This window comes from Hesperophylax consimilis, chromosome 11, assembly GCF_061612785.1.
Source record: "Hesperophylax consimilis isolate HC1 chromosome 11, BYU_Hcon_1.0, whole genome shotgun sequence".
Taxonomy (NCBI): Eukaryota; Metazoa; Arthropoda; class Insecta; order Trichoptera; family Limnephilidae; genus Hesperophylax; species Hesperophylax consimilis.
In genome coordinates this window covers 2,069,969-2,077,400 of record NC_142846.1, presented here as the reverse complement: position 1 = coordinate 2,077,400, position 7,432 = coordinate 2,069,969, and positions in this window count along the sequence as shown.

Genomic DNA, 7,432 nt, shown 5'->3' with positions numbered 1-7,432 from the left:
TTTTATTATTTTTTTTATAAAACCCTTAGAACATGATATATTTAGTTATGTTGGAAAAGCCCGAGGATTGAAGGCAAATGACTAAAGACCAGAGACAGTAGAAGTCAAATCCCACGCTAGGATATGTGTTCTTCGGAGGAAAGGAGAAGGCAGCAGAAGAATCCCAAGTGCTCTGAAATGTCTGGAGCCAGTGAGCCTATGGAGTTAGTGGGGAGAGGAAGGAGAAGTGAAAGAGGAAGGTGAGTAAGTATCTGGCTAATCACATTTGGTCACCAAACACGGCTGAAGTCATTTCAAGCAACGTTTCGATATGGAATGCTGGTCTTTTACCAGGGTGATACTGAGAGTATCTCCAACTCTGGAACGTGTCACAAATATACTATATATTATTTTCAATGAATAAAATATGAAATTACACAAATTAATCAAATAAAATTTACTTTCGCTCATGCCGGGATTTGAACCCGTGACCTACAGCTATTTAAGTTTTTGACACATTTAAGTTTTCTTTAAAATAAAACTTTTTTTACAATTTAGTCAAGAACAGTACAAAAAAAAAAAAAAATATATATATATATCGTTGGCTTAATTCGAAGACTGCGTGACTCTGTTTTTCTCTAAAAGAAGATTTTAATGCCATTTGGTGTTAAAATTAGTCCTGCTTCGAATAGTAAACCTGGTAAATTTGTAAAAAATTCCACTTTGTTTTTAAACGCAAATTAGTAAAAAGTCCATCTCGCCATTTTACAGAATGATTTAAATTTCCTAACTCCGTTTTAAAATAAGTATCGAGTTATAATTATTAGCAAATTATTTCTTACATTTTTTTATCTATGATTTACCTAAAAATAAAATGGGATGATTTGTAAGGTGCCGTTTTTGTGAAAAATCAAATGGTAGTGAGACAAATGAAAGATAGTGGTTGTTGTGTCACAAGGTTTATTTGGGGTGAGTCAGTAGCGCAGTTGTGAGATGACTTCGGACCGATGACGATGATACCAGGTGTAAGTAGCGGTGAAGGCGGTAGTCAGTGGGTCGACACCGCGTTGGTGGAGACCGAACTCGTGGATGTGTTCAGCACTGGGGATGACGTGGCGTCTTCCGGGTACTCCAGTGTGAAACAGGATAGCCGAAGGTAGGGTTGGCCTGGTCGGCAGATGTGCGGGAGATGCAGACCGGCGAAGGTGTCTCAAGGTCTAGGCGCGTGAGAAGCGCAGGACAGGGATGATATTCGGGGCTAGGGTGCTGATATGATCCCGAGGAAACCATGGTAATCCGTAGCCTCTCTTGTAAAGTCCGTGCAGAGCTGGGCGTAGGTAGATCTCGAGGCGCCTGTATTATTGCCAGAGCGTCGAGATTATTCAGACTTGTAGGTAGGCGTGCGCCGAATGCTAGCATCGTATATAGAGAGTTCGAGCTACGATGCATTTTGCATTAGCGAACATTCCCGAATATTTCAGTTGCATCGCTACACATGTTTACAATGTCACGGTTGTGTAGGTTTCTGAAAGGTTTATGAACTTTATGGATATGACTCTCTAAAAATGTGAGTTTTAAGTTTAGCTCTGAATTCTGTTGAGTCTGTAATCATTCTTAAATCATGTCGCAGTCCCATTCCAGGCTTTAGGTCCTGACACTCCGAAAGCACGCTCACCGAACTTAGTAACTGGTGTGCGCTTTGGTTCCTTCAACCTTCCATTAGCTGATGACGCTACTGACCTAAGGGGTGACTGTCGTGAATTGAATTGTATTTAACCTTTTCTATGCGTCATTAATTTGTATCACTTCGTTCACACGCGGGGCTATTTATCATCAATCTAATTTATGACTTTAAACAATAATCACGCATGGATTTTAAAATTTGTTTTAAAAAATACGTCACTTATGTCTTGAATTATCTTTTCAAGTATAAATAAACAATCCGAACATCAATTGGACTTGATAAAAATTCGAAGTATATATTCATAATGTAACTGATATGGTATGCCCGGGCGGCCATGTTAATATTTCAAGGATAACGATACACATGATTATAAACACACCGGAGTAGAGCTCTTCAACTGTGGTGCGATGTAAGTGGTTTATTTATGGGTGCGATGTCACGTTTGACTGGATACATGAAATATTGACACACTTAAAAAGGTTCATATAATAAAAAATAACTACACTTAAATTTACAAAAATAATGAAATAATTTTTCTGTTATTATGTCACCGTAAATATGTATCACTTAATATATTTTTTTATCGTGATTTTGAAACAGTTCTCAACGCATAACGGCAGAATCATGGCTTTCATGTATTTCAGCAGCTTCGCAATTATTATCGACGTCACTGTCACTAATTTCAAAATCTGAATCTATTTCTAAAGTAGCACCAAATATTTCTTCGTCATTAAGACCACGACCCGACATTTTGTATTTTGGCAATAAAAATACTTTCAAAAATTGATAAAAAGTCAAACTTGTACAACTTTACACTTGATTTTTCACTATAAAAAAGTTTTAACCACGTAACTTTATTTGAAAATAATCTAACCCTGACGAAATTTTATATTTCTTCAATAGTTTGAATGAATGTATGTAACTGAACTTATTTTAAAATATGATAAATCAGATGAATGTACACTGTAATTAAAATAGTTCATATCCATGAAAAAGCAAACAATGATTCGAAAAAACAATGTAATCTACACGGCGAGCGTCTCTGTTTGAGAATCTTATAAAATGCGCCTGCGCAATAACGTGTGTAAAGACGCGGGAAGAATTCAAACTGATTCATTTTTCGCTCTGAGTTGGAAGATCCCTTCAAATCTTTGTATCGATGATTAGGATACGTATTATGGGTAAATATCGTAAGATGTCAGTAGTGTAAAGATGTGAGATTTTTTAGGAGTATAAGTTTTACCGTGCTCAAGCATGTTTCATACCCATAACGCCGAAGAAACTTTGCGTCGCACAGATGTGCCACCCGCGTACAGGGCATGTACAGTGCGTCGCAGGCGTGCGTCTCCCGCAGGGAAAGGGTTAAATACCATCCAGCAGAGTTTGAACTGGATTCTTTCAGAATTTTTATTATATTATATACAGTGAATTTTGAGATGCTGTGAAAAGTGGGAATATTTAAATACGCTGTTGAAAAGTCTTGCCGCAGCGTTGAAGATGGATTGCAATTTGTCAATTTGATTTCTTGGGAGACGTGCATATATTGCATTGCAATAATCTAGTTGTGAAACAACATAAGAATTGACAACATAACAATTGATAGTCGCTTCTGTTGGCAGGTTTCTCTTTACTGCTTTAATTTTCCTTAATTGAAAGAACCCTGTGCTTACAGTTCTGTTTACTCGAGTTTTAAGGGATAGATTAGCGTCCAGATTGACACTCAGTAGTTTGAAGTGATGTCACTTCCTGAAATAGTTATTGGGGAGTTATCAATGTTGTGCTGACGTCTGCTTTTGGCCATCCAGAGAAACTCAGTCTTTGACGGATTCAGCTTCAATCTGTTTGAGGTCATCCAGTTATCATCCAATTGCTTATAGATACACAGTTATGTGAGTTTCCAGACTGTCTGTTTCTCCTGGTAAGCAGTAAATTAAACTTGCTGGTCATCAACGCTGACTTACTACGCAGCAGTGGGATAGAAGACCAAATGATTAAATTATTTTAGCGGCATCATTTGTGAAGAGGATGAAGAGTAGTAGGCCCAGAACGGACCCCTGGGGTACTCCAGATGAAAGAGTTGCATTGTTTGATTGTTTTTGGCCAACCTTCACGGCTTGTAAACGGTTGCCTAAATACGATGTCAACCAGATCTTAACACCACCATTACCAAAGGATTCTTCTAAGTGTTTAACATAAGTTATACACTAACTTATATTTAATTAATAATAAAATACAGGAATTATTTATTTATTAATTCCTATTATAATATACATTGAAAAATCAAATTCTGACGCAGAGGATGAAACCATCAATAAATAGTTGTAGTTTCAATACAGATGACATTGTAGTTTTGAGATATTCTTCATAGGTGGCAGTAGTGACGCCTCATGACAGAGACAACATGTCGGCAATGGTTACGAGTACTGCCGATGCCAGCCGATCTCAAGCGAGCAGCTCAGTACGAGCACATTCCTGTTACAGAATAACTTAGAGCTCCCTACAGAACGGACTTCAGTTCTGCTAGATATTAATTGTGATTATCCCACGATAATAAATAAACTCGCAATCTCAGACGGACCGAAGTAATCATTGAAAACTCCCGATCATCAAGGGTATACCTGATTAAGAAGGGAATTAACAGTACATGGCATACATAGGTTAACTACACATTGTAACAAATAAGTTATACAATTATTAAGTTGATTAGTTATTAAACCTTTAAATAAGTTATACAATTTATTAAACCTTTAAATAAAAATCAATGAAATATGAATAGCGAAAGAAATGGCGTGAGAAAATATGACATGAAGGTGAATGCTTATTAGAAGTCGGGGACATCCCAGAAAGTCATGGGACATCAAGATCAAATATATGAGTCAGAGTCAGAATACATGACTCGAGTCAGAATAATGGAACAGGTGAATATGAAAAGTTTATTGAATATATTACTGTGAATTATTTGCAGAGCTGCCTCGAGCCAAACGGCGCCTGGCACTAGTAAGAACCTCAAGGGCGCTGTATAAGGTTTTATCAGCGCCTTGGCTCCTTGGCAAGTCGGCGCCCGGAGCGAACTGTTCCAAATGCGCCACCACAGGGCTGATTATTTATCATACAATGAAGACAAAAATAATTATTGATGTTTAAGACAAATAGTTACCATTACCATGGTATATAGTTCAATATTATTACTTATTTTGATTTTAGTAGAGTTGTTTATTAACGGACTATGTCCAATTACAACACTTTACATATCACACTAAGTTAATACAAAGAGAAATTATGCAATTTTGGGTAAAAAATAACTCAAATATCACAGCTGTTAATAGGGCACAAAAAATGTTAAGTCAAGACAGGAACCAGGTTTTAATGGACAGGGTGTCCTGGGGTAAAGTGCACTAACTTCAGGGGGTTATTCTACAATATTTTAGAAGTAGAAAAGATTAATAACTTTTTTCATAATTCCAACATTTTCAGGTAGTTTTTAGGTAAAAAAGTTCAATTGTTTGTATGGGAAAATAAATATTCTTCTATGGAAAAATATTTTAGTATTGGAAAAACAGTTGGAATTTCGAAAAAAGTTATTTATCTTTTTTACTTCTACCATCATGTAGAATCACCTCCCGAAGTTATTGCACTTTACCCCCCGAACACCCTGTATGTGTAATGACACTAATGGCTGACAAAAATCATTAAAACTTACACCAAAAAATTCAAGGCCCTGACTTTAATTAGATTCAAATTTGTTTTTAATTTAAAAGGAAATTAGTTTCAATGGCAACGTTTGTACATGATGCAGGTATAAAGTATAATATACCTGCATCATGTACAAAGTATAATATAGGATTTCCTGTTCTGGGGTGACCTGTAGTTTTGTATATAGTTTCAAATTATCTTTAAATCGTCTTCATAATGTATTGTATTTCAAGTTTAGTGTGGGTACTATTTTGGTATGTCCTCAACCTCTAAGAGCGAGTCTTTGAGAAAAGAAAGAATGCCAAAACTTCCACTGCATAACCGAATTAATCAAATAAAATATTTAATAATATCCATATAAATAAAAGGCAATGTCCGTATGTGTGTGCCCACATAGTCAAATACTACTGGAACCATTTCGCTAAAAATTTTCAAAGTGTGTTTTTATTAGTGTCAGGAGTGTTTATGCAGTGGTTTGAAAGGTATAAGAAATCGGTAGAAAAAGGTACAAAAAACCAAACCTAATCGCGCAAAAAAATAGTTTTTTTCAAAAATATACGCACCTTTACGACTTTCTATCTCAGTACTTATTAGAGATAGAAGAAAATTGATTTTAAAAAAAGTTGTAGGTAATTTTATGTTCTATTATACTCGTTAATATACTTTAGCCGAAATTTGCATTGGAAATGATCTGGGAAAAACTAGATTTTGGCGCGATTTCGGCCGGTTTTTTCAAAATGGCGGTGCGAGCACAGGTGTGCTAAGGTCGGAAACTCAGATTTTACATCAGGGGACCAGTTTATAAAACATATAAAAAAAATTGGGACTACCGGAATAATTACGATCGCGAATCGCTAATTGCACTCTACTATTAGCTCATAATTCTAAATTAGAGTTAAGTTTAAATCGATTGTCTATAATAAAACCAAAGTACTTGATTTCTTCTACTTCCTCTAGTTCTTCGTTGTCTGTGATAATTTGACTTGAGTCCATTGAATTTTTTTCCCTATTACCATGTATTTACTTTTTGTAACATTTAATTTTAATTGGTTTATCTTTAACGACATAGATATTTGTGTAACCACTTTTATCACATAGATATTTGATCCAGGTCCTACGGTATTTTGAGCATAACTTTTTCAAAATTATTTCCTGTTAAATATAAAAGAGTATCATCTGCAAACAGTTTGATTAAACAGTATTTTGAGCACTGCACTATATCTTTGATATGTAATATAAATGGTAATGGCATTAATTTACAAAATTTTATGAACTACATTTATGAATTTATTAAATGAGCTTGAATTCCCTCAACAAACACAAGAGCCTTGTCTCTTTATGGTGAGGTACAGCAATTATTTTTTCCACACATCTAAAAATGTAATATTATATTAACTGTAAAAATATTAAATAAAAAATGTCAGTAATGTACGAGTAGATAAGTAGATTACATCACTACTCTCACGCACTAGATGCATGGTTTGGCACTTGGTATGTCTGTAAGGTGGGATCCCCTTATTTTGTTCTTGCAAAGCGCACAAACAAGAACCAAGCAAAATAATAATAATATAATTTCCTTTCTACAACCACATGCACTATGGAACATAATATTTAGTTTATTGACTCAACAAAATGCAATAAATATGTCAAACTCCAACGTTTTTTGTGATTACAAGCCTAAAAATATAAGAGTTTATTATCTATTATTTATTAAATTATCCGATGGTTAAGCTCGTAAGGTAAAATAACCTATAACATATTTTCGTTGTTGTTTTTTCGGTGAAGTGCGAAATTAATTTCACAATAATTCGGATTATCACCAAGAGTGCTCATAAATAAACCATTCACTGGCTCCACCGTTACCATATCCGTTACACGTGTCGTTCACGAGAGAAGATGAGTTATAACCTACAACGGATCGCGCGAATACAATAATATTATATCAGAAACTAAACCCACAATAACGATTTCTTTGATAAAAAACTCATATTCAAAAGAGTATCGTTCCTAATAAAACTAGTGAAGGTTGACGCCTTTGACAACGCAGATATGTTATAATAATAATTAATTAGTGAA